The following is a 27,408-nucleotide window of genomic DNA, read 5'->3' on the forward strand; positions in this document are numbered from 1 at the left end:
GCTTGAACAGTCTCCTGCTCACATGCAGGGTCCATGGATTGATGAGGTTGTCTCCATACCCTACACATCCATCCACTCGATACAATTTGAAATGATACTCATCAGACTAGGCAACATGTTTCCAGTCATCAACAGTCCAATGTCGGCGTTGATGGGACCAGGCAAAGCGTAAAGCTTTGTGTTGTGCAGTCATCAAGGGTACAAGAGTGGGCCTTCAGATCCAAAAGCCCATAGTAATGATGTTTTGTTGAATGGTTTGCATGCTGACACTTGTTGATGGCCCAGCATTACAATCTGCAGCAATTTGCGGAAGGGTTGCACTTCTGTCATGTTGAACGATTCTCTTCAGTCATCATTGGTCCCATTCTTGCAGGACCTTTTTCTGGCAACAGCAATGTCAGAGATTTGATGATATGCCAGATTCCTGGTGTTCACAGTACACTCATGAAATGGTCACATGGGAAAATCCCCACTTCATTGCTACCTCAGAGATGCTGTGTCCCATCGCTCATGCGCCGACTATAACACCATGTTCCAACTCACTCAAATCTTGATAACCTGCCATCGTAGCAGCAGTAACGAGTCTAAAAATTGCGCCAGACACTTGTTGTCATATAGGCATTGCTGACTGCAGCACCGTATTCTGCCTGTTTATTTATCTCTGTATTTAAATACGCATTCCTATCCCTGTTTCTTTGGGGCTTCAGTGTAGTAGATTACCAGCATTTCTGTTTTCTTATTCACTGTTATTTACTCTGGCATTGCCCTGTTTTGATTTCATGTTTATTGCCCTGTATTCACTTGATCAGACATAGACTTCCTCCTGTGATTGAACTTCACTAAATCCCATTATGTCTAAGTCCAAGCTACCCATTTCCTTTCTTAAATTTTCTAATGTACCTGCATGATTAAGAGATCTAGTGTTCTATGCTCCAATTCATAGTCAAGTTTTGTTTCTCCTGATAACAATATCCTAAGGAGTAGTCTCCACCCAGAGATCTGAATGTGGGACTATTTTAATCTGGAATATTATGTGCAAGAGAATACCAACAACATTTCACCATGTAGTAGAGTTATATGCCCTTGGGAAAAATTACAGTTGTAGTTTCCCCTTGCTTTCAGCAATTCACAGTAGCAGAAAAGCAAGGCCGTTGATGTTACAATGCCAGTTCAGTCAATCACCCAGACTGTTGCCTCCGTAACAACTGAAAAGGCTGCTGTTCCTCTTCAGGAACCACGTTTATCTAGCCTCTCAACAGATACCCCCCCCCCCCCCCCCAGTGAGATTACACCTGTGATGCAGCTACCTGTTGTACTGCTGAGACAACATGAGCCACCCCACCAATGGGAAGGTCCATCGTTCATGGAGTGTGGCTCAAAGGGAAGGGTTACAAATTTCATTTTTAGTTCCACAGTATCTTGCCTAGCCTGCATCCTTGCCATGATCATGACTGCAAATATCATCTTCCTTAACAGATATTTTTTTAAACACCCAATACAAATGTACTGTAATCCTGAAACCACTATTCAGAGGAACAGACATATGACAGTACAAGGTAAAAGAAATCCCACACAAAATACACTCCTGGAAATTGAAATAAGAACACTGTGAATTCATTGTCCCAGGAAGGGGAAACTTTATTGACACATTCCTGGGGTCAGATACATCACATGATCACACTGACAGAACGACAGGCACATAGACACAGGCAACAGAGCATGCACAATGTCGGCATTAGTACAGTGTATATCCACCTTTCGCAGCAATGCAGGCTGCTATTCTCCCATGGAGACGATCGTAGAGATGCTGGATGTAGTCCTGTGGAACGGCTTGCCATGCCATTTCCACCTGGCGCCTCAGTTGGACCAGCGTTCGTGCTGGACGTGCAGACCGCGTGAGACGACGCTTCATCCAGTCCCAAACATGCTCAATGGGGGACAGATCCGGAGATCTTGCTGGCCAGGGTAGTTGACTTACACCTTCTAGAGCACGTTGGGTGGCACGGGATACATGCGGACGTGCATTGTCCTGTTGGAACAGCAAGTTCCCTTGCCGGTCTAGGAATGGTAGAACGATGGGTTCGATGACGGTTTGGATGTACCGTGCACTATTCAGTGTCCCCTCGACGATCACCAGTGGTGTACGGCCAGTGTAGGAGATCGCTCCCCACACCATGATGCCGGGTGTTGGCCCTGTGTGCCTCGGTCGTATGCAGTCCCGATTGTGGCGCTCACCTGCACGGCGCCAAACACGCATACGACCATCATTGGCACCAACGCAGAAGCGACTCTCATCGCTGAAGACGACACGTCTCCATTCGTCCCTCCATTCACGCCTGTCGCGACACCACTGGAGGCGGGCTGCACGATGTTGGGGCGTGAGCGGAAGACGGCCTAACGATGTGCGGGACCGTAGCCCAGCTTCATGGAGACGGTTGCGAATGGTCCTCGCCGATACCCCAGGAGCAACAGTGTCCCTAATTTGCTGGGAAGTGGCGGTGCGGTCCCCTACGGCACTGCGTAGGATCCTACGGTCTTGGCGTGCATCCGTGCGTCGCTGCGGTCCGGTCCCAGGTCGACGGGCACGTGCACCTTCCGCCGACCACTGGCGACAACATCGATGTACTGTGGAGACCTCACGCCCCACGTGTTGAGCAATTCGGCGGTACGTCCACCCGGCCTCCCGTATGCCCACTATACGCCCTCGCTCAAAGTCCGTCAACTGCACATACGGTTCACGTCCACGCTGTCGCGGCATGCTACCAGTGTTAAAGACTGCGATGGAGCTCCGTATGCCACGGCAAACTGGCTGACACTGACGGCGGCGGTGCACAAATGCTGCGCAGCTAGCGCCATTCGACGGCCAACACCGCGGTTCCTGGTGTGTCCGCTGTGCTGTGCGTGTGATCATTGCTTGTGCAGCCCTCTCGCAGTGTCCGGAGCAAGTATGGTGGGTCTGACACACCGGTGTCAATGTGTTCTTTTTTCCATTTCCAGGAGTGTACAAACACAAAAAATATACTTCACATTAGTGCCATTAGTCAGTGCTATGTCCATACACAAATAGAACTATGTAACAACTGAAATAAAGAGAAATTTGGTTAAAAATCTCACAAGTTTTTTGCTTCTCAAAATGTTACTGTGGTCATGAATAAGAAACATGAACACGGTCAACAGGTGAAACAGGGAGGCTCATAGCTGCAAGAAATCCATTCAAATTTGAGAATGAAAGAAAAATTCCTCCATATTGATTCTGTAATTTTCTCCACAGTATTACATGACAGTTACTGCATTGTGAGCATGAGATGAAATCAAACTCACTAAGCATGATTATTTCCTGAAAAACCAATTACTCTTTCAAAAAAAGATTCATACATGATATGTGAAAACACACCACAAATATGCAAGTGACAATCTGCTCATGAAAAACGTGGTGACAGGGTGAATGAAAGCTGAGACACCATTCATGAAGACTACACTGTTACATTAAAGATAATTCAATACACAGTTCAATATATGGGCCATGAAAGATTATAAAATTAAATGAGTCAATAAGTGGCTCGTGGCAACCTCACCCTGCTATTAAAATTCACATGACCAGAAGGCACACACATCTCATCAGATCACACTCAGATCTAATTCGGAAAAATGAACTGCAACGAAATACTGTATATTCCTTCCCTAACAAAATGTAGTTGAAATAGATTAATCAGTCTTACAAACTACATAATTCATTCTGACACCTCCACATTGTGACCAGAGTGCCCACTATAGCATGTCTGCTTACTTACACCCACTCTGATGGAACAAGGCTGAATTTAAAAGTACGTGTGTGAAACATCACCTGTTCACACATGTGGTCCACCAATTTGTGTTGGCAAGACTTAAATTCTGCATTACTGATTGTCACTGTATCCTGTCATTCACTCATTCATGGAAAGGAAATAGTGTAGTGACAGGCCTTAAATAAGCAGGTAGATGTCATCCCTACTTCACAGACTTATTATAGAGCATTGTTGAATGATGCATTGTCTTGAGATTATCTTAAATGAGCACACTTGTACATGACAGATGTCTGACATTTATGAAATGACTCTTCCTGAACCGTTTCATCATGTGTGTGTGTGTGGGGGGGGGGGGACCCAAGGGGGGAGTGTGTGCATGTAGTTCATTACAACATTTTACATACTTATCCTTAATTTTCACAGAAATAATGCAATTTGTTGCTATTTTCATCCATATTTTCAATAGTACCTCTTTAAATAAGGAGATTTGTAGAGTATACTATGCAAATATCTTTTACTTTCAAGGAAATGATACAACTTGATATCAGTTTCATGCATCACTTTAATATTGCAATAATGAAATACAGAGGCATGAATCTGTATGAAAATATTTGACTTTCATCGGAAATAATGCGTATCTCTGAATTTCACATGGAGGTTATATAATTTTTTGCTGTATTCCTTCGATTTGGCACCATTTTACACCTCGTTATAATACTATGCTCTTACCAACTGGAGAGAACAGAGGAGGTGTATGAACCACAGCTGGGCTAGTTTCACTATGTTGGATGTTGCTTTTATTTGTTTATTTATTGAGACCACTCGTTGACTGGCTGCCTCATTTTAATACTACACTCATATTAGCTGGAGTGGGCATGAGAGAGGAAGGGGATTCACTCACAATTGCATAATGCTTTCAGTCATTACACGGCCCCTACTTTTTTCAATGCAATAATTACAATTTCATGACAGAATGAGCCAGGATCGTCATTGCCCTACTATGTGTGATGAGAAATGCCAAAGATAACTAGATGGCTACCAAGCATTCTCACTATTACACAAAAAATTTAATTACTTTTTTGAAATGCATAATCCTCTCCAGAAATATCTAAGAGTATCATCAATGAAAACAAAGAAAATATGCAAATTAACTGCACTGTGTACCGTTAAGAGAATAGTAGAGAATTGCAATTGATTACTGAACATTGCAATAACATTGGAAAGGAAGAGCCCATGCTCATAATATTCTAAGAGTGTGGAAGGAATGCACTGTTACCTATCAAAGGAGGCCAGACATGGATTTGAATTATCATCATCCCAAACAATGTTGGACTCCACCATGTAAGGCTGACTAATATTTCACATTACTATATATATGGTTCACATAGTACCTTGTAATGTTAAGGTATCAATACCACTACGAATATAATGAATTTCACTCTCACCCTTCTCTCTGGACCAAAAATCAGAAGTGTGCACAGATGCTCCACCTGCTAGGGTGTGGGGATGAGCTTTTGCAATCTACAGAAAGGTGCACAAGTTCCACATCCTGGAGGACCTCCTCACTACGGATCAATTGGAATGAAAGTAAATCTAATCTAATCTAATCTAACCAGTCTGTGGCATGAGTACATCTAGATGGGACATGGACCCATTGGCATGAACAGTGTTACAAATTGTTTATTTGAAATAATATTGTGATATATGTTTCTTCTAAGGACAACCACAATTAGTTTAAAATGTAATGGCTAACTCACATGACAATGTGAATAGTTTCCCTGTTTTTGTTGCTAAGCCAGTTGATAGACTAACATGAGGAGCACTTCTATACACTGAAAATATAATAAACTCAATCTTCTTGTAAAATGAGTAATTTGAAGAATTTTATTCATCAAAGTATTTCTGGTGAGAAAGATATATTGAGCAAAGAACACATACCACACACAGACAGTCACGAACATTATTACAGTGATACACGCAGAATAGGAGTAAAATTTTCTAGTACAGTTGTCTATAGAGAATCTGATGCTAAGTCAAAAAACACAAACAATAGGCACATGAATATATAATAAACTTATATTTTAAAACAACGATAGAATCATTGAACATCTGTACAACTTAGAAGCTTATCAAACCAACAAATAATGAAACAAAGATTATAAATACAGGAAAATAAATTAATAAGTGCTTAATAATGAAAACATTACACTAAAAATCCAACATAAGTAAATCATTTTAAAAACAACAAAATATTGTAAGAGCTCTGCAACAGACAAGTTGATATAAATCAACCAAATATTTAACATGTAGCCATATGGTTCCAGGCAACAACCTTGAGTAACAAATTTTCTTTCATTGCAAATTTTGATGTGTAACCAGATATAGCATTATAAATTGTGATTTACGTTTCCACATGAAAGATAACACAATTTCCTACCTGTAAACTACACACAGCACATTAGTTCATGGATTTCAATAAAACTTTAACTTCAATAAACAAATTGCAGTTGAACTGCACTTGTTTGATTTTGCTCGTAGTTACTAATCCTAATTTTTGCATTATCTGTACAATATATAACTTTCTGTATACATGACTTGAAAACAACCTCTTATAATTGATGTGGGTCTTGCTATCACAACAGAACAGGGCTTCCATAAACAAAACATACATGTTATGTCTCTCACCAGTGTGTGTTAATGTCTACCCCTGAAGGTTACCAAAATTTGTAATATATATCCCAAGGATATCGCATTAGTGTGACATCTCATTAGCATGTATTACTGAATGCCTCTTCCCAACACGTGACACTGTGGTGGAACTGGAAATCTGGAAACACTGATGGATTTCCCACAAATATCACATTTGTTTCCAACTTCGACAGTATGTATTGATATCACAATGCTCAATAAAAGATTTCGCTCAAACTTTTGCCAGGATGTGCTAATGTGACATCTTAAGTTTACCATACACTCACAACAAACATTTTCTTATCAAAATCACAATTATGACGTCTGTCGCCAATATGTAATAATGAATGATTCTGGAGATGATCATAATAAAGGATTTCACACAAACATCACAATTGCATGGCATTTCGTCAGTATCGTACATAGATCTATAAGATCTGCTTTCTACAAAAGAAATACAACTGATATTCCTCAGTTTTCTAAGCGAGCTGTTACAACACTCTTAAGATAAAGATCCCTTCTCAATCAGGTTCGAGTGACAAACTTTTGGATAGGTTTTTGTAGTTTTGTTTCTGTAAATCTCACCACATTTATATATCTCACTAGCATTGTGTAATCCATCTCTCATTATAGACATACCTCAATTATGTTCACTCTTTCTTAAATGCTTGCTGTAGCCACTATGGTGCAAAGTACCTCACAGCACTATATGCAGAAGCACACTATCAGTGTGAATAAAAACGTGCTTTATGTGCCTATATTTTCAAGAAAAGCTCTGCTTGCATGAACTGCATGTGAAACCACAAAATTCATTTTCCTTCAAGCTGTTATTATTTTTAGTACATGCTGCATTGCTCCCTCAAGGGGAAAGTACTTGTGCTAGAGTGCCACTTCTACCAAAATTTATCTGCAGACACCTTCAGCTCTTTAAACAACATTCTACTGGTAGCACTTGTAATTTTCATTGACCTGAAACATAAATAGAAGGGAAATGAATATTTAATTTGTTGAACACAGAAACAAAATCTGACTAAGCACCAAATTCTTGATTATAAAGGAGGTGTATTTAAAGTGTGCACATGAGAAAATTTACAATCATTTAAAGTATATGGGTTAGAAATCGTTTCACAGGTGGTGCACTATTCTATAATTATTTATATAGTTTGCATTTGCATTCTATATTACTGATAACAACTTCAAAAGAAACATTTAATAGTAACAATATACTTGGTCATAAAACATTTTTTTTCTGACGCATTGGTTATCCGAGATTCGTAGTTTCCTATCAGTCATCAAACACAGTAGACCCAAATTATTTCCTTGCCAATAAACAGCTCTAAACAGCAAAATAAAACTCAAGAATCAAAAGATGGATAGCATTCTCTTACATGGGCAACATGAAATCTCTAATGAGGTTCTACAATTATATATGAATGTTTCATTTTCATTGACTGATTTTGTGCATTTCACAAATATTATAAAACAATACAATTCTAAAACAAGTACAATAACCAAACAAATTATAACAATATTTTTAAGTAATTAAAACAACCCTTATTTGACACTGATTCTCCATTTAAATGAGGATAAGCTGTCAACACAACTGCAAGATATTGGTGCATACTAATGATAAATGTCTACAGTTGCCTCAAAAAGTATATTTCTTGTGTTAATATAATGGCATTTCACACACTGAGAGTGCTGAATTTCTTATATGAACTACTTAACTCTGCTTACTGATCTACAATACAAGCATGTTTAATTCTCTGCATCTGATGGTAACAGCCCAACATATAATATTTAATGAGTCTTCACAAATTGAGTTTTGTGTATACAACTCTATGCATAAAACATGTAACCTATAAACTTTAAGGAATGGCTTCAGACCAATGCAAAAGTTGCCACATGAATCTGCCAAACAATGAACAAATATGAAAACTAACACCACTGTCAGCATCGAATATCATACAAAAACATCATCGGCATTAAAGCGACAACATGAGAAATGTGATACTGCATGAGTACGACATTCATATTCTTTCCTTGTTCACATGGAGAGGAAGAGTAACCTATGAATCAATACTAGTAAATGTCTGCACAAGGATTGTAAACATTTTGTCAAAGCACATTCTTCTCAAGATAGAAACCGGTTCTGTAACCCACCTTGAAAGTTACAACATAAAAAGTGATAAATTATGGTTCTACTTACTTACAGGTGATGTGCCAAGAGGGCATCTCATTATTCCTCAAACTAGAAGGGAAAACTTTTACATGGATGGATAAATTTGCTCCCTGCAAACTGTCATATGGTGTGTGGTAAAGGCTTCATGGCATATTTGCACATCTTTAACTCCTTCTGTGTTTTGTACATGACAGTAGATATAAAGAAATACTGTTGGTACCCCACCACACAAGTGTTTTATACGTAGTAACATGTTTGATCCCTACTGGAGTTAGTTTTTGTGATTTGGAAAGTAACACAATATTATTTTCGTTCATTATCATCCATTGTTTTATTGAGTATTTTGTATTTCTCTTAAGCAAACTAAACAAATTCATCACGCATGACTCTTCAGCATCTTTTCCAGTAATCAGACCTGGCAAGGTACGCACGAAACGTACAACACTCAGAACTGTAGGAGGAGGATGTTGTAATTACTTTGAAGGTGAATTATGCATTATTACGATTAATTCTGAGACATGCTGGTCTGACATTCACATTCCCCAAAGCTTGTTAATTTGATCATAAATGTAAATCACTGATGTCAGCTACTACTGGATAGAGGAGGGTTGCTGCTAATTGCGGTGTCCAATTGCTCATACTGTAGTGAATGAAATTACACGTTATCTTCACTATCTATGCATTACCTCACACTGATTTTTAAAAATATATCATCATCCAGTCTCTGGATAAAGCATTAACATGTTCAACTTTTTCTGCAATTCTCAAGAATTTTCTAACACTGTGAACTCCCTGTATACAATAACAACCTCCTTTATTATGCTTTGGAGTACTACAAATGTTATCTGGCAGCAATGATCCTATCGCACTGACTACAGATACTCCATGCTTGCTTCTAATGGTGTCTCTGCATTAAAAACAATGCACTGAGATTTATTACCACAAATTCTTCAGAATACTCATGTACCTGATTTGTTAGCCTCTACACAAAATTTTTGCTTACCATGTAATGGTAATTGGTTAATAGTGGTCAAGGCTTTCATGAATTCAACAAATGCACTACTAACCTACAACTAGTTAACAAAATCCTCCTGAAAACCATCATAAAAAGTGTAAGCAAGGTGGCGTAATTGTGGGGTTTGCAGAAACTGTAGTGTTTTCAGTTGACAGAAAAATCGACAAAAACACGTTTAAAGTATGTGGGGAAGATGAAAACTTTCTGGACCTCATACAGAGACGTTATTTCATTATCACTGTGGTGGTACATTCTATGGAATAACATATACTAAACGTTAACTTTATCAAAGGAATTATTGTACAAATTCTGTGATCAAATTGTGTATGTGTAATACGAATGGATAAATCAAAATGCCATGCTGCCATAAATTATATATCAGCAATCTAAATTTATTTTATGTCAATAAAAGGAGGATCCTCCTCTGTTTCAAACAGCTAGTAAACATAAACATGAATTTGTATATGGTGGCATTTCCATTGAAATGAAAACGATCTACAACTACAGTACAAAACATTGAGGATATGCATAACATTGGAATGGAAGAATGCAAAGTACATTTACGTAAAATGCTTGAAACTATAAATAATGTGAGACAAAAGAAGTGCAGTACACAGAGGTGTCATTTTAAAAGTAATGAACTTTTGTTTCCTAACATATTTTTATTCGAGCCTATACAAGAACTATCTATATATGGTATAAGTCAAGCCCGGTGGTCTAGTGGTAAAGCATGTATCTGGAAAATGAGAAAATGGGCCAGTGGTCGATTTTCCTGCCCAGTCGGGAAAAGTACCGAGGATGGGTATGCTTATCACTGGGAGCTGCAATGTGGTGGGTGATGGAGCCCCTCAGGGCGATAGCAGACAAAGTGGGAAATAATTCCAGTGTGCATTTGGTATGTTTGTTATGAGGTCTCACCCATGATGTGGAGGAGGCCCTGATGGCGGCTATCGAGTGCACTGGGTGCAACCGGCTGCACGTAGTGCCACATGAGATATGAATGACACCTGCTGCTTGGGTTCTGAGGCCATCCTTGGCTCCTTTCAGCGGCTGGCAGATTTGGTGAAGGCAACTACAAATGCACGTAGGGTGCAGGTTAAGCCTGTCTATTTGTAGCACCATACCCAGGGTTGATCGTGGTCCTCTGGTTTGGAGCAGAGTGGAAGGTCTAAACCAGATGCTCAGAGACTCTGTGACGGATCAGATGCGAATTTCTCGACCTTTGCCATCAGGTACAGAATTGTAGGGTTCTGCTTAAAAAGATCAGTCATGCATTACACACAGGAAGTGGCTACTACGGTAGTGGAGTACATGTGGTGTGCACATGGGGCTTTTTTAATTAGAGAACCCTTCCCTTGGTATCTGTTAAATCAGCCACAGTGACAGTCGGAGCATTCAAGGAAAGGTCCCAGAATTAGTATTGTTTACTGAGTGTTATAATGCACACATAGTATTGTGAACAGAAAGCTAGTTAAAGCCAGATGTCAGTGACAATGAAATCCTAAGTTCAAACTGAAATGTTTATCATAAGGCTAGGTTAGTCGCCAGTGGTGGCTGTGTGTTTATTGCAGCAAAAAATTCGATAAAATCTAGTGATCAAACAATGACCAAAAATCATGATCGGATGCTTTTATAGACCACCTGGGTCGGGATCTGTAGTTGTAGAGCACTTCCAACAGAACTTCCTGAATATCATTACTAATTTTCCTGATCATGGGGTTGTAATAGGGAATGACTTCAACTTACCAGGTATAGGTTGGGAGTGTTATGCCATCAAAACTGGAGTCGTATGGCAATCTTCTGGATGTCCAAAAATTACCTTAAGCAGATAGAGAACCAACTCATGAGGGTAATGTTTCAGACCTCCTGGCAACAAACAGACCTGAACTTACTCAATCAGTAACGCAGAGGAAGGTATCAGTGATCATAAGGCTTTGACAGCATCTATGATGATGGGTTCTACAAGGAATGTTAAGAAAGGTAGGATGATATATTTGCTCAGCAAGGGTGACAGGATAGAAATTTCAGAATATCTCAGCAGTCAGCATCAAATATTTGGTGATGAGGGCAAAGATTTGGAGAACAAATGGAAAAAAAAACGCAAAGGCATTGTTCAATATGCCTTAGACAAGTATGTTCCAAGTAAGGTTTTAAGGGAAGGGAAAGATCCACCATTTTTAATAGTCGTTTTTGTAAAGAGCTACATAAACAAAGAGCACTTCATCTCAGATTCAAGATAAGTAAAAACCTAGCTGACAAACAAAAGGTGAATGAAGTGAAAACGACCATAACGAGAGCAATGAGAGAAGCATTCAATGATTTCGAAAGTAAGACGTTGTCAACCGACCTGAGTAAAATCCCAGAGATTTTGGTCATATGTAAAATCAGCAACAGGGTCAAAATCCATCTATTCATTCTCTCACCGACCAAACCAGCACCAAAACGGAAGATAATCAAGACAAGGCCGAAATACTGAATTCGGTCTTCTGAAGTTGTTTCATAGTGCAAGGCTGTAACACTGTCCCTCCTTTCAATAGCCATACAAACGTCAAAATGGCAGATATTGAGATAACCAATTGTGGAACTGCTGTCAAAATGGCAAATATTGAGATAACCAATTGTGGAACTGAAATGCAGCTACAATCACTTAGTAGTGGAAAGGCATCAGGACCAGATGATAAGATATTCTATAAACATTATGCAAAATAACTTGCTCCCCTTCTATCCATAATTCATTGTAGATTCTTGAGCAATGAAAGGTACCTAATGACTGGAAAAAAGCACAGGTCATTCTCGTTTTTAAGGAAGGCCATAAGACAGATCAACACAATTATAGACTTGTATAGCTGACATCAGTCTGTTGTAGAATTATGGAACATGTTTCATCCTCAAGAATTATGACGTTTTTGGAAAATGAACATCTCCTCTATAAAAATCAACATGGATTCTGCAAACAGAGATCCTGAAAAACTCAGCTCTCTCTGTTCCTCCATGAGATTCATAGTTCCCTGGACAACGGTGCACAGGTTGATGCCCTGATGCTTGATTTCATTATGACATTTGACACCATCCCCCACTGCCATTTAATAGAAAAAAAGAACCTTACAGATTATTAGAGCAGATGTAAAGGTAATATCTGGAGTACCCAGAGAAGTGTGATAGGACCATTGCTGTTACAATATATATAAATGATCTAGTAGAGAGTGTGGAATGCTCTTTAAGTCTATTTGCAGACCATGCAGTTGTCTATACCAAAGTAGCAATGCCAAAAGATAGTAAGAATTTGCAGAATGACCTGAAGAGAATTGACAATTGGTGCAGGCTCTGGCAGTTGAGTCTGAACATAAATAAATGTAACATACTAAGCACACATAGGACAGGAAATCCACTACTGTACAGCTACACTATTGATGACAAACAGATGGAGACGGCGTCTGCCATAAAATAGCTAGACAGAACTAACCAGAGCGACCGTAAGTGGAATGACCATATAAAACAGATAGTGGGATAAGCAGACACCAGACTCAGATTCATCAGGAGAATCTTAAGGAAATGTAACTCATCCTCAAAAGGTGCTTGTTCACCAGATCCTTGAGTACTGTTAATCTATCTTGGATCCCTATAAGGTAAGACTGATTGAGGAGGTAGAGAAAATCCAACAAAGTGTGGCATGTTTCGTCATGGGATCATTTAGCTGGTGAGAGGGCATTGTGCATCACAGAGAGATCTACTACTGAAATTTCAGGACAGCACTTTTCAGGAGTCTGACAACTTATTACTTCCCCCACATGTATCTAGTGTATTGACCACGAGGAGAAAATTCGAGAAATTAAAGCCAATACATAGACTTCCTGACAATCACTCTTCACAAGCACTATTCGCATGTGGAACAAGGTTGGAGGGATCGATGAGTGGTACCAAAAGTACCCTCCGCACACACCATTAGGTGGCTTGTGGAGTATGATGTAGATGTAGATGTAAAGGAGAGGTTGCAGGATCAAATCTCGGTTGGATCAAGGATTTAGTCTCCATTTTAACAAAATCTTCACCTCTCAATGATATGAGAAACAACCATTGGTCAAAGTCCACGTTACACTATATGTCCCATTTCCCCAGTTGGATAACTGCTGCAGGTTAGGGACACACAAGCTGCTAAAGTCAATCCAGTAGGAAGTCTTGCATAAATGCCACTGATCCACACAAAATTTTATTATTATTAATATATAATAATTATTATGATTACCTAGATGACCAGTCCTACTGGCATTTGTCCGCTTTTTCTACACAGTCACCATTCAAATTTATACATTATTCATAGCACTCCACAAGCCTTTATAGCCATCTGCATACTCTGTTGCCGCCAAGTTGTTGAACCTGTCAGTATTGTCTTCATTCAGTTCATTGTCATATCCATACTGTCCTCCACCCAAAACATCCTTCCAATCGGAAAGAAAGCTGGTAACCATTTCAGAGCAAGTCTGGGCTATAACTTAAATGTTCAAAAGTGTCTCACTTAAACAGAGAAACTAATCCTTCGTCAACCAAGCCGGATGTGTGAGAGCATTACTGGGAAGAAGCAACATGTCACTGAACAGGTTATTTTGATTAGCCAGGAATAATTGGTGATGGGTTTGGCAGAAGGCTGCTACATTTATAGTCTCTCTTTGAAGCATAAAGTAGATAAATAAGAAGTCCTTTTTCTCCAAAAACACTGTGGACATAACTGTTTTGGTGCTCAGAATTTTTTTGATTTTTTCTGGTTTTGCTAGGGGTCATGTATAATGCAGTTCCACTGATTGTCATTTTGTTTCTAGACTTTTATGTAAAACCCAGATGTTGACACAAGTAATAATGTGGTTCAAAAGCTAAAAGCTCTGCAACATCCTTCTACTAAGTGATAAAAGACTGTGTAAATTCCATTCATTTTTGTGTCAACCCTTGCAAGATCAGTGTGGGCGGTACTTTATGCTCACCTTTTGAAAACATTGCAATCTAGTTAGTTGCTTTAAATTTTGAAAAACTCTTTATTGTTTTTAATGAATTCTTCTACCAGATTACATAAATGTTTTAAATTTTTAATTAAGTTAGTCCAAAAATGTGTGTAAATAGTAGATGGTACTTTCCCCAGAAAATGTCATATACAATATTTCCAGGCTCAGAGCCTTACTCACATGCCAATATCAATTTAAAACGTATGCTGAGAGGAAATCTCAACAAGAATGAACAAAATTTGCATTATTAATTATTTTGTGGTATTCATGAAGTCAGTACTACAGATTACTGAAAAATGTGCTCATACTGCTAAGAGAGTGACAAAAGACATTTTCAGGTTCTGGACCCTATTTGCACATCAGTACCTCTTCACAAAATATGTTGTTAATATTACCAAACCAAAATTAATGAACTCTGCCTTTTTAAATTTCTGTTACTGTGACCACAAAGCACCTTTCTTCCTTCGTAATGCGGATTATGGAAGATGCCTTAGTATCGCAAGGGTTTATGTATTAAAAGTTGAGTAACCCACCTGGTTGAAACTTTTCTTAAGAAGAATTCCAGGAAACCATAAAGCTCAGTCCACCAATAATGGATCATGTATTCTGCTGAATTGTTTTTCCTCAATCGTAGATAGGATTTTACAGGTGAATATCACCCTCATCATTCTTGGTCATGAATATTCGGTGTTGTTGTTGTTGTTGTTGTTGTTGTGGTCTTCAGTCCTGAGACTGGTTTGATGCAGCTCTCCATGCTACTCTATCCTGTGCAAGACCCTTCATCTCCCACTACCTACTGCAGCCTACATCCTTCTGGATCTGCTTAGTGCATTCATCTCTTGGTCTCCCTCTATGATTTTTACCATCCACGCTGCCCTGCAATATATAACTGGTGATCCCTCGATGTCTCAGAACATGCCAACCAACCGATCCCTTCTTCTAGTCACGTTGTGCCACAAACTCCTCTTCTCCGCAATTCTATTCAATACCTCCTCATTAGTTATGTGATCTACCCATCTAATCTTCAGCATTCTTCTGTAGCACCACATTTCGAATGCTTCTATTCTCTTCTTGTTCAAACTATTTATCGTCCACATTTCACTTCCATACATGGCTACACTCCATATAAATACTTTCAGAAAAGACTTCCTGACATTTAAATCTATACTCGATGTTCACAAATTTTTCTTCTTCAGAAACGCTTTCCTTGCCATTGCCAGTCTACATTTTATATCCTCTCTACTTCCACCATCATGAGTTATTTTACTCCCCAAATAGCAAAACTCCTTTACTACTTTAAGTGTCTCATTTCCTAATCTAATTCCCTCAGCATCACCCGACTTAATTTGACTACATTCCATTATCCTTGTTTTGCTTTAGTTGATGTTCATCTTATACCCTCCTTTCGAGATACTGTCCATTCCGTTCAACTGCTCTTCCAAGTCCTTTGCTGTCTATGAAAAAATTACAATCTCATCGGCGAACCTCAAAGTTTTTATTTCTTCTCAATGGATTTTAATACCTACTCCGAACTTTTCTTTTGCTTCCTTTATTGCTTGCTCAATATACAGATTGATTAACATCGGGGATAGGCTACAACCCTGTCTCACTCCCTTCCCAACCACTGCTCCCTTTCATAGCCCTCGACTCTTATAACTGACATCTGGTTTCTGTACAAATTGTAAATATCCTTTCGCTCCCTGTATTTTACCCCTGCCACCTTCAGAATTTGAAAGAGAGTATTCCAATAAACATTGTCAAAAGCTTTCTCTAAGTCTACAAATGCTAGAAACGTAGGTTTACCTTTCCTTAATCTTTCTTCTAAGATAAGTCGTGAGGTCAGTATTGCCTCACATGTTCCAACATTTCTATGGAATTCAAACTGATCTCCCCAGAGGTCGGTTTCTACCAGTTTTTCCATTCATTTGTAAAGAATTCGTGTTAGTATTTTGCAGCTGTGACTTATTAAACTGATAGTTCGGTAATTTTCACATCTGTCAATACCTGCTTTCTTTGGGATTGGAATTATTATATTCTTCTTGAAGTCTGAGGGTATTTCACCTGTCTCATACATCTTGCTCACCAGATGGTAGAGTTTTATCAGAACTGGCTCTCCCAAGGCTGTCAGTAGTTCTAATGGAATGTTGTCGACTCCTGGGGCCTTGTTTCGATTCAGGTCTTTCAGTGCTCTGTCAAACTCTTCACGTAGTATCATATCTCCCATTTCATCTTCATCTACATTCGCTTCCAGTTCCATAATATTGTCCTCAAGAACAATGCCCTTGTATAGACCCTCTACATACTCCTTCTACCTTTCTGCTTTCCCTTCTTTGCTTAGAACTGGGTTTCCACCTGAGCTCTTGATATTCATACAAGTGGTTCTCCTTTCTCCAAAGGTCTTTTTAATTTCCCTGTAGGCAGTATCTATCTTACCCCTAGTGAGATAAGCCTCTACAACCTTACATTTGTCCTCTAGCCATCCCTGCTAAGCCATTTTGCAATTTCTGCTGATGTCATTTCTGAGACGTTTGTATTCCTTTTGGCCTGCTCCATTTACTGCATTTTTATATTTTCTCCTTTCATCAATTAAATTCAATATATCTTCTGTTACCCAAGGGTTTCTACTAGCCCTCGTCTTTGTACCTATTTGATCCTCTGCTGCCTTCAGTATTTCATCCCTCAAAGCTACCCATTCTTCTTCTACTGTATTTCTTTCCCCCATTCCTGTCAATTGTTCCCTTAAAGCAAGGGGAACTACAACCGTAATTTTTCCCAAGGGCATGCAGCTTTACTGTATGATTAAATGATGATGGCATCTTCTTGGGTAAAATATTCCGGAGGTAAAATAGTCCCCCATTTGGATCTCCGGGTGGGGACTACTCAAGAGGACGTCATTATCCGGAGAAAGAAAACTGGCGTTCTACGAATTGGAACATGCAATGTCAGATACCTTAATCGGGCAGGTATGTTAGAAAATTTAAAAAGGGAAATGGATAGTTCAAATTTAGATATAGTGGGAATTGGTGAAGTTCGGTGGCAGGAGGAACTAGACTCTTGGTCAGGTAGGGTTATAAATACAAAATGAAATAGGGGTAATGCTGGAGTAGGTTTAATAATGAATAAAAAATAGGAGTTAAATGAAACAACAAGTTTACTGTTACCAGTCACAGTTTTATTCTTTCCACGACGCGTTTTGAATGTTTAAACCTCCATCATCGGGTGGATTTACATTAGTTAGTATTACATATGTGTGTGTGTGTTGTGTTACGGTTTTGGAGGAACTTGTGACACTGCCTCCAGTGGTCACAGGTTCCTTTTGCTGTCGTAACACATCACATGTATACTGCCACATTTGTAAAAAGGTACCTGGATTCGGTTAAGAATGATTTTGAAGTAATAGGTTTAACATCAGAAGAGGCACCAATGTTAGCACTGAATAGGGGATCATGGAGGAATTTTATAAGGGGGCTATGCTCCAGACTGAATGCTGAAAGGCATAATCAGTCTTAAATGATGATGATGATGATGAATGGCTGAGAAAATAGTTTTACAGCAAATGTACATGTACACTGACAAATATCTGGATGATCAGGTTTTTATTTGCGCTTAAACCAGATCAGTCTCTGAAAACTGAGATACTTCTACAATTGATGAAACAATCATCCAGTGGTACATGACATCATAAAACAGATATTTACGGGCACAACTAGAAACCACAGTGTTTCCATGTGCTAGGTAAAAGTTTGTTCTGTATACAAAGGCAGAGTTCCTGGAAATAAAACAGCAGACAAACTAACAAATGCAGGAACTACAAAGAAGAAAGGGCACCATCTGCAGATCTATCACCTAAATAAAAAGGTAGACAATATGTTAAATAAAATTGTTACTTGTAACATATGTTCCTGCAAGAGAAACACCAGAGCACCAGATGTTTCAAGAAATTTGAAATAGATAAAGTGCTTCATGTACAAGCATGCCTACACTGGGAAACACATCACACTGGCTTGGTGGTATGCCCTTTTGGCACTGTGAAAAAGAAGATGTCAACCATATCTTTGACTTTCCAAACAGATACACAACTGTAAGTCAAATGTTACATCTGGTGAATACGGACACCTCTCTGTAGGCTAGCGTAACTTTGCTACTATTTTCATGAGGATTTAGAGTATATTGCCCATTATATTCATTTTTAAGTCAAGTGCATGTCATCTTTCAGTGTGACACAATTCTATTTTGCTTTTTAGCCTGATGTTGCTAAGAATGGTATAAAATGTTGTGTGTGTGTGTGTGTGTGTTTTAAAGAGAGAGAGAGAGAGAGAGAGAGAGAGAGAGAGAGAGAGAGAGAGTACTGTCTTAAGGCTACCAGTCCTGAAGGAATCAGAGTAAACATGTTGTTCCAACACTTTATTAAGTAACTGAATACACTTAAATGGATAACAAAAAGGCAGAAAAAGGTCAGATTACAAATATAGTATAATGAATTCATGTAACACTGCATGTCCACTGTTTATAAAAATGTATCCTTATGAGACATCATTTAGACTTCAATTATTTATAAAACTGTTCAAAGCTGCTACATGTTGTTGTTTTGAACATAGGTGAAGAGAATGACTATTCGACACTGCCGGTATGGCCGATTGAGGAAACAACATCTGAGTCTATTACAGTGTCTTGTGTCTAGTATATTATGGCAGGGAACTAAAAACAGAGCATGGGTAAACTACTGACTTTTGAACAAGAATTCCCACCTGTAGTTTCAGCGCATTATTGTACAGCATATCACATATTTCATGTAGATAAACTATTTTATGTTTTTAAGATTTCTTTTCACTGCTTGTTTTCTCTGCAGGATCCCATGTGAAAGATATTACTGGATTTCACCACATATTAGTTGCACTTTTTACAAACTGTACTAAATGGCATTTGAAGTTTTGTTGTTTGCCAACTGTTCACAGATTTTATGGATCACATGTATATAGCATTTGATGTTTTATTGTTAGGCTACCAGTATACTTCCCCATTCTTGCTTGGTGTGGGCCCTCACAACTGGCAGGTAGGCCCCGGCTGTTGCTGGTCAAATCCACCGTTAATGCCACATGTGAGGTGCAAGGCTCCCATAAAAACTGCACACAACACTACTTGACAGGGATTACTTTACATAATGAGGAAATGGGAATCAAATAATGTATGTAAAGGAGTATATGGCACAATGTTTACTTTCAGTTATACCATCATGAACAGAATGTATAATACAGTGCTTCATACAACATTCTATAAGTGCTGAACATGAGGTTCTCTTTTGGCAGCATGGTATTTCTACAGCATGGTATAATCAAAATATTCTGCTGCACACCAAGGCAAAGTGTGATACTGAGAAAAGGTGATTATACACTCCAGACTTCTAAAAGCTGAATTCCCTTGTACAAACAACAGGAGAGCTGTGTTATACATCCAGTTGTCATCAGAGTCATTTGAGGTAGAGGAATGTGTTAGGTTGAGCAACACTGAGAAATTTTACTGGCTTATCTCTTTTTCTCAACACTGGCATTGTGAGACAGGAGCATTATAACATACACACTGTCAAAAGCTCTCAATGTTATGGTAACATGTTCAGTTATGTTACTTTTATTCTATTTACCCATTCTCTGGGAGTACTCTTAAATGGAGAACTTAGAACTGTAATAGATAAAAGTCTATGAGAACTTGGAGAAAAGGTTCAGAGCCAAGAGCTGCAAGGGGGACACAACCAGACAGTAGGTGCTGGTCACTGAACTGTGTGATCAACTCCTGTGATGTCAACTATGAGTGCCAAAGGCTACAAACCACAGATATTGCTGCAGCCAGTGATCATCCATGCTTGATCAGCACCCCCTCTGGGTGTCATTGCCCTGGGGCCAGCTTTCAATAAGCCACTCCTACATCATTGACATGCACTGCCTGTTATGCCAGACCCCAGCCATTGTTCTGTTCCAGTTGGTTCTGTGTGACTGACACCAAAACATAGCACCATCTGTAAGTGTCAGCACATGGAAGCAGTATTTACAATGGCCATACCAGCCCATCAGTGTATTCGGCCAGCTGGGCAGTAAGCAACACCCAGTCTGTCTCAACCTGTGCCACCAGGCCTCAAAGGAGGTACTTCTGCCCGTCTACCCAGCATGGGAAGCCAACAACACTCCAGCTGTCATCTCCTTGGGATCGCCAGATTCCAGCCAGCAGTTTGGAACCTGATGCTGAGCAGCACTGTAACCATCTACTACACCGGCCACCACCTGCTACATGTTCTGCACACAACTGTGCCACATGCAGTGTCCACACCATCACCAAGTAAGCACACCATGTCAGTGCTGCACTGTGTAAGCAGCTTCCTGTCTGCATTTCCAACTGTAAACATGACAGCCACTTCTACGTGATGAAAAAAATGCACTTGACTTTCTTCATTAGCCAGATGGAATAATTAAAGACTTTTTGTGTCCCTTCTCATGCCTTTCCAGGTCCACTTATAAGCAGTTCCATGGTGGAATCTGTGGTGTCACAGCCAGACACCACACGTGCTAGGTGGTAGCTTAAATCGGCCGCGGTCCTGTAGTACATGTCGGACCCGCGTGTCGCCACTGTGTGATCGCAAACCTAGCGCCACCACAAGGCAGGTCTCGAGAGACTGACTCGAACTCAGCCCAGTTGTACGGACGACAGAGCTAGCGACTAGACGTACGAAGCCTTTCTCTCTCATTAGCCGAGAGACAGAATAGCCTTCAGCTAAGTTAATGGCTACGAACTAGCAAGGCGCCATTAGCCTTACAGTGATTGTAATTAGAGTCTCACTTGTGTTCACCATAGAGATGTACAAGAAGAAATTAAAGATAAGTATATGAGAAGCTCCGTTCTTTTCTTCATAGCATTAATTACGTATCCTGTTCCAGTACTTCACGCCCGTCTGCGTTAGTCTCGCGTGCCCTTTAAGCCACCTCTATCTACAAGGTGTTGGCCCAGCTGCCGACACATCAGAATCCAAGTCGTATAAATTAGTAAAGAAGCAATAAAGAAGTACTGTATCCTCTCACAGTTCTGTCTCTGCTGCTGTCCACATCCTCTTTCTTTGACAGAGGACCTCACCGTTCCCACAAACAGCAGAGGACAAATATTCCACTCAGCAGACCCCAAAATGTCTGAGCAAGGCTGATGCTTGTAAAGTATGAAAGGATCACATTGCATCTGGAAATAGGATTACACAGGCGAAGCACTCCTCGCAGAGGGAAATTTTGTTATACGAGGGTTGGAACTTAAATAGTGTCAACTATTTATTCACAACTGATACAAAAGAGTTACATGTTTGCACATGTTACTGTCCTTCAAAGTAGTCACCAGCATCGTGTAGAACCCAGTAGACTGCTCCATTCACACCATCAACAGAACAGGTTCTCTAATGATATATTACACCTTCCACATCACTGGCAATGGGTTCTACACAACACCGGTGACTACTTTGAAGGATAGTAACAGGTGCAAATATGTAACTCTTTAGTATCGGTTGTGAATAAATATTTGCCACTATTTAAATTCCAACCCTCATATATAAGAGGATTTTTGTGATAACTGTTGCTTGAGAAAGAGGCATTTTTAAATATTTTGGTTTATATAAAGTCTACTACACCGGCCACCACCTGCTACAAGACATTTTGGCACAACTGGACAATAAGAACTTTGAAGAAAGTCTGTAAAGAATATGTGTTAGTATTTTGCAGCTGTGACTTATTAAACTGATAGTTCGGTAATTTTCACATCTATCAACCCCTGCTTTCTTTGGGATTGGAATTATTATATTCTTCTTGAAGTCTGAGGGTATTTCACCTGTCTCATACATCTTGCTCACCAGATGGTAGAGTTTTGTCATGACTGGCTCTCCCAAGCTGTCAGTAGTTCTAATGGAATGTTGTCTACTCCCGGGGCCTTGTTTAAACTTAGGTCTTTCAGTGCTCTGTCAAACTCTTCATGTAGTATCATATCTCCCATTTCATCTTCATCTACATTCTCTTCCATTTCCATAATATTGTCCTCAAGAACATCGCCCTTGTATAGACCCTCTATATACTCCTTCCACATTTCTGCTTTCCCTTCTTTGCTTAGAATTGGGTTTCCACTTGAGCTCTTGATATTCATACAAGTGGTTCTCCTTTCTCCAAAGGTCTTTTTAATTTCCCTGTAGGCAGTATCTATCTTACCCCTAGTGAGATAGGCCTCTACATCCTTACATTTGTCCTCTAGCCATCCCTGCTTAGCCATTTTGCACTTCCTGTTGATCTCATTTTTGGGACGTTTGTATTCCTTGTTGCCTGCTTCATTTACTACATTTTTATATTTTCTCCTTTCATCAATTAAATTCAATATTTCTTCTGTTACCAAAGGGTTTCTACTAGCCCTCGTCTTTTTACCTATCTGATCCTCTGGTGCCTTCACTACTTCATCTCTCAAAGCTACCCATTCTTCTTGTACTGTATTTCTTTCCCCCATTCCTGTCACTTATTCCCTTATGCTGTCCCTGAAACTCTGTACAACCTCTGGTTCTTTCAGTTTATCCAGGTCCCATCTCCTTAAATTCCCACCTTTTTGCAGTTTCTTCAGTTTTAATCTACAGTTTATAACCAATAGATTGTGGTCAGAGTCCACATCTGCCCCTGGAAATGTCTTACAATTTAAAACCTGGTTCCTAAATCTCTGTCTTACCATTAAAGAATCTATCTGATAACTTTTAGTATATCCAGGGTTCTTCCATGTATACAACCTTCTTTCATGGTTCTTAAACCAAGTGTTAGCTATGATTAAGTTATGCTCTGCGCAAAATTCTACCAGGCGGCTTCCTCTTTCATTTTTTAGCCCCAATCCATATTCACCTACTATGTTTCCTTCTCTCCCTTTTCCTACTGATGAATTCCAGTCACCCATGACTATTAAATTTTCATTTCCCTTCACTACCTGAATAATTTCTTTTATCTCATCATACATTTCATCGTCATCTGCAGAGCTAGTTGGCATATAAACTTGTACTACTTTAGTATGCGTCCGCTTCGTGTCTATCTTGGCCACAATAATGTGTTCACTATGCTGTTTTTAGTAGCTTACCCATACACCTATTTTTTTTATTCATTATTAAACCTACTCCTGCATTACCCCTATTTGATTTTGTATCTATAACCCTGTATTCACCTGACCAGAAGTCTTGTTCCTCCTGCCACCGAACTTCACTAATTCCCACTATATCTAACTTATACCTATCCATCTCCCTTTTTAAATTTTCTAACCTACCTGTGCGATTAAGGGATCTGACATTCCACACTCCGATCCGTAGAACACCAGTTTTCTTTCTCCTGATAACAACGTCCTCTTGAGTAGTCCCTGCCCGGAGATCCAAATGGGGGACTATTTTACCTCCGGAATATTTTACCCAAGAGGACGCCATCATCATTTAACCATACAGTAAAGCTGCATGCCCTCAGGAAAAATTACGGCTGTAGTTTCCCCTTGCTTTCAGCCGTTCGCAGTACCAGAACAGCAAGGCCATTTTTGTTGGTGTTACAAGGCCAGACCAGTCAATCATCCAGACTGTTGCCCCTGCAACTACTGAAAAGGCTGTTGCCCCTCTTCAGGAACCACATGTTTGTCTGGCCTCTCAACAGATACCCCTCCGTTGTGGTTGCACTTACAGTACGGCTATCTGTATTGTTGAGGCATGCAAACCTCCCCACCAATGGCAAGGTCCATGGTTCATGGCGGGAGGGACACTGTTTTATGTAGACATTATTTTAATAACGCTTTTTATGTCCTGTATGCCTGACTGGTTGTTACTGATGTAATGCGATAAGCTGTGGGCTTAGCTTCCTGTACTGAACCTGCACCCCCTCTACTGTCATCAGCAGTTGGCGTTCATGCATCCATGATACCTGCTCCATTCACTACTACCATCACCTGCTATGGTTAGTATAACTAACTTTAATTTTGTCATATTTTACCTATCCTGCATAAACTGTTATCATTAGATTTCTCTCTCAATCTACTCCGTCCATCAGAAAAGTTCTAGGAAAGGTTTTTTTTCTGAATTTGCAACACTAAAAAGGAGAAAATATTTTTATGTTACAGTTTGGTATGAGTACGTCCTTGAAATGACCTTGGCCATGTTTCCACACAAACTCTCTAGATGGCAGGGTTGTGCTTATCAACACATTGTGTGGGTTCTTGGCGCATTACTTATGGTGACACAATGGATGCTGATTGTGAGCAAAGAGTGAAAACCTGTAGTGAAATGTGGACAATGATTAAGCAACCATATGCAGGTGAGGCACACTTAAGAAGTCACATTTTCAAGTGTCACAAAAGATTTTGTAAAAGCAGAGATTTAGTTCAGAACAATCCCTGAGCTAGTGGCCCGTCTACAGCACACTGATGCAAATGTGGAGCATGTCGGGTAGTTATTCCAAGACCACCATGTAACTGTGTGTGTGATAGCAGAAAAACTTAATTAGAATCATGATGTGTATCATAAGATCCTAAGCAAAGATTAAGGGAAATGCAAATTTTATCCAAAACTTGTCCCTAACACTAACAGATGACCCACAAAGAGGAAAGATGACTAATTTCTGCTCAGCTATTGGATAGAGCCAGATGTGATCCCACTTTCTGTGAAAGATTACTGCTAGGGATGCAAGTTGGTGCTACCAGTATGAACCTCACACAAAGCCTCAAAGTGCTGAATGGAAGAGTTCTGGATCACCAGCCACAAAAAAAGTGAAACGATGATCTTCAAGAACAAAGATGACGTTGATTGTATTCTTTGATAGTAAAGGATTAGTTCACCATGAGTATTTTCCTCCAGGTCAAACAGTGAACCAAGCTTTTTACATCAAAGTCTTGACAAGCAATTCAGCATCACTGCTCCGATTTGTGGCACTCTCAGGACTGGTTCTTACTGCATGTCAATGCAAGACCTAATACCACTTTATCTGTTACTGAGTATGTGGCTATACATTCTGCTATTACCATCCCACATCTACCATAATCTCCCAAACTCTCACTTTGTGATTTTTTCTTGTTTCTGTTAGTGAAAAGCTGACTGAAAGTTTCATCAAGATATTGCAGACATCCAATGGGCTGTGACAAATGAGCTTACAAGCATTGAAATTGAAATTTTGCCTGCTTGCTTCAAAGGCTTACAGAAAGGTTGGCAACTGTGTATGGACAGCCAAGTGGGCTTCTTCAATAGGAACCAGATTCATTACTTGGTAAAAGCAATTTTCCATTTTTAAAATACCCGTCTTGGAACTTTTCTGACAAAAGGAGTATATTGTACTTACATTTCGCATGATCTGAAGATGGTTGTTACGTGACAAACCAGTTGACGTATTCAGTAAATGTTCTATTGTGATCAGGACTGTTTTAATTTCAGTTTTAAAATGTTTCATCAAGATTGATGTTTTATTCTACATAAATAGGTTTAGAAAATTACTGATTGACATAAATGACAAAAGGCTGATGTTTCTGAGCCTTTCTGAACAGCACAATTTGTAAGCCATACACTGACAATAAGGTATTGCCTGTAAATGAAAGCATGGTACCTTTCAAGAGGCAGACAACACCCATATGCCTTTGAAACCAATCAAATGAGGATACAATGTGTGGTGTTTAGCAGGCTCAAAGACAGGTTATATCACAAATTGTGATATTTATGCAGAAAAGTCAGGTGATGGATTTCAGAAAATTATCTTGGAGTGTGAGCAATCATTAGCCTGACACAAGAGCTGAAACACAGTGGCATTGTGGTAGCATTTGACAACTACTTCACCACTGTGAATCTGATGCAAATGCTGTTGAACAAGGATCACTGGGAGAGTAAAGTGGATAGGATTTCATTCGATGATGAAAGAGCAATCTATGTAGAAAAGTGGAGAATTTCAGTTCCAATACAGATATGGTACTGCCTACCTATAAAATGGATGGATAACATACCTGACAATATTTTGACAGCTTCAGGTAACACTAGAGAAAGAACACTTGTCTTAAGGAAGAATAAGGACGGAACTACAAGTATTAGTTGTCCAAAAGCTGTAGCAACATACAATGACATAATGGGAGGCATAGATCACTTCAGTAAAATTAGAGAATGTTATGCACTAGGTCTACATTCTCATACATGGTGGCATCTACTTCCTTATTAGACATGGAATTGTAAATGCCTTACATTGTACATAAATGAACAAAGAACAAGAAGGATACTACAATCAACTGAACTTTCAATTACAACTTATGAAACAATTGATAAATGGCTTCACATCCTGTACAAAGAAAGGCTGTCCACTAACCATTATAACCAAGAACAATGCTGTACCATTTCATGTTCGACTGGCAGCAGTAGGTGAATCTATGCCTACTTTTGAAAAAACAGATGGAGCTGAAAGTGTTGTACAAAGGCTTGAGACAAGAAAACAAAACACAGATATTTCTCTTGAAGTGCCCCATGTGTCAAACCAGGCTTCTGCCAATTTCATGGAAAATTAAAAATTGTGACTATCATTTCAACATTTGAAATAAATGGTTGTAGGTCCGTCATAAGTTGCATGCAACTTATGAGAGAGCTATAGCCATTTATTTCAATTATAAGGCAAGTTTCACATCTATTTTTCACCTAGAGCATGCGACAAGTCAGTAAATTTCAACATTTGTTTTGTACAGAAATTTGACTTGTTTACAGGAACTACA

General features: G+C 39.4%; 1 protein-coding gene across 3 annotated transcripts in view; it reads right to left on the reverse strand.

Moving 5' to 3' along the window:
* Nucleotides 1-5,669: 5,669 nt before the first annotated feature.
* Nucleotides 5,670-27,408, reverse strand: part of LOC126213114 (uncharacterized) — a 282,224-nt gene continuing 260,485 nt past the window's right edge. For 2 of the 3 annotated variants that reach the window (XM_049940717.1, XM_049940716.1), the window contains exon 13: nucleotides 5,717-7,442. The gene's annotated coding sequence lies outside the window, so the exon portion shown is untranslated. Of the gene's footprint in view, nucleotides 7,443-27,408 lie in introns of all 3 variants that reach the window. The other variant, XM_049940715.1, reaches the window with a different exon arrangement.

The sequence above is a fragment of the Schistocerca nitens genome, chromosome 11, assembly GCF_023898315.1.
Source record: "Schistocerca nitens isolate TAMUIC-IGC-003100 chromosome 11, iqSchNite1.1, whole genome shotgun sequence".
NCBI classification, from domain to species: domain Eukaryota; kingdom Metazoa; phylum Arthropoda; class Insecta; order Orthoptera; family Acrididae; genus Schistocerca; species Schistocerca nitens.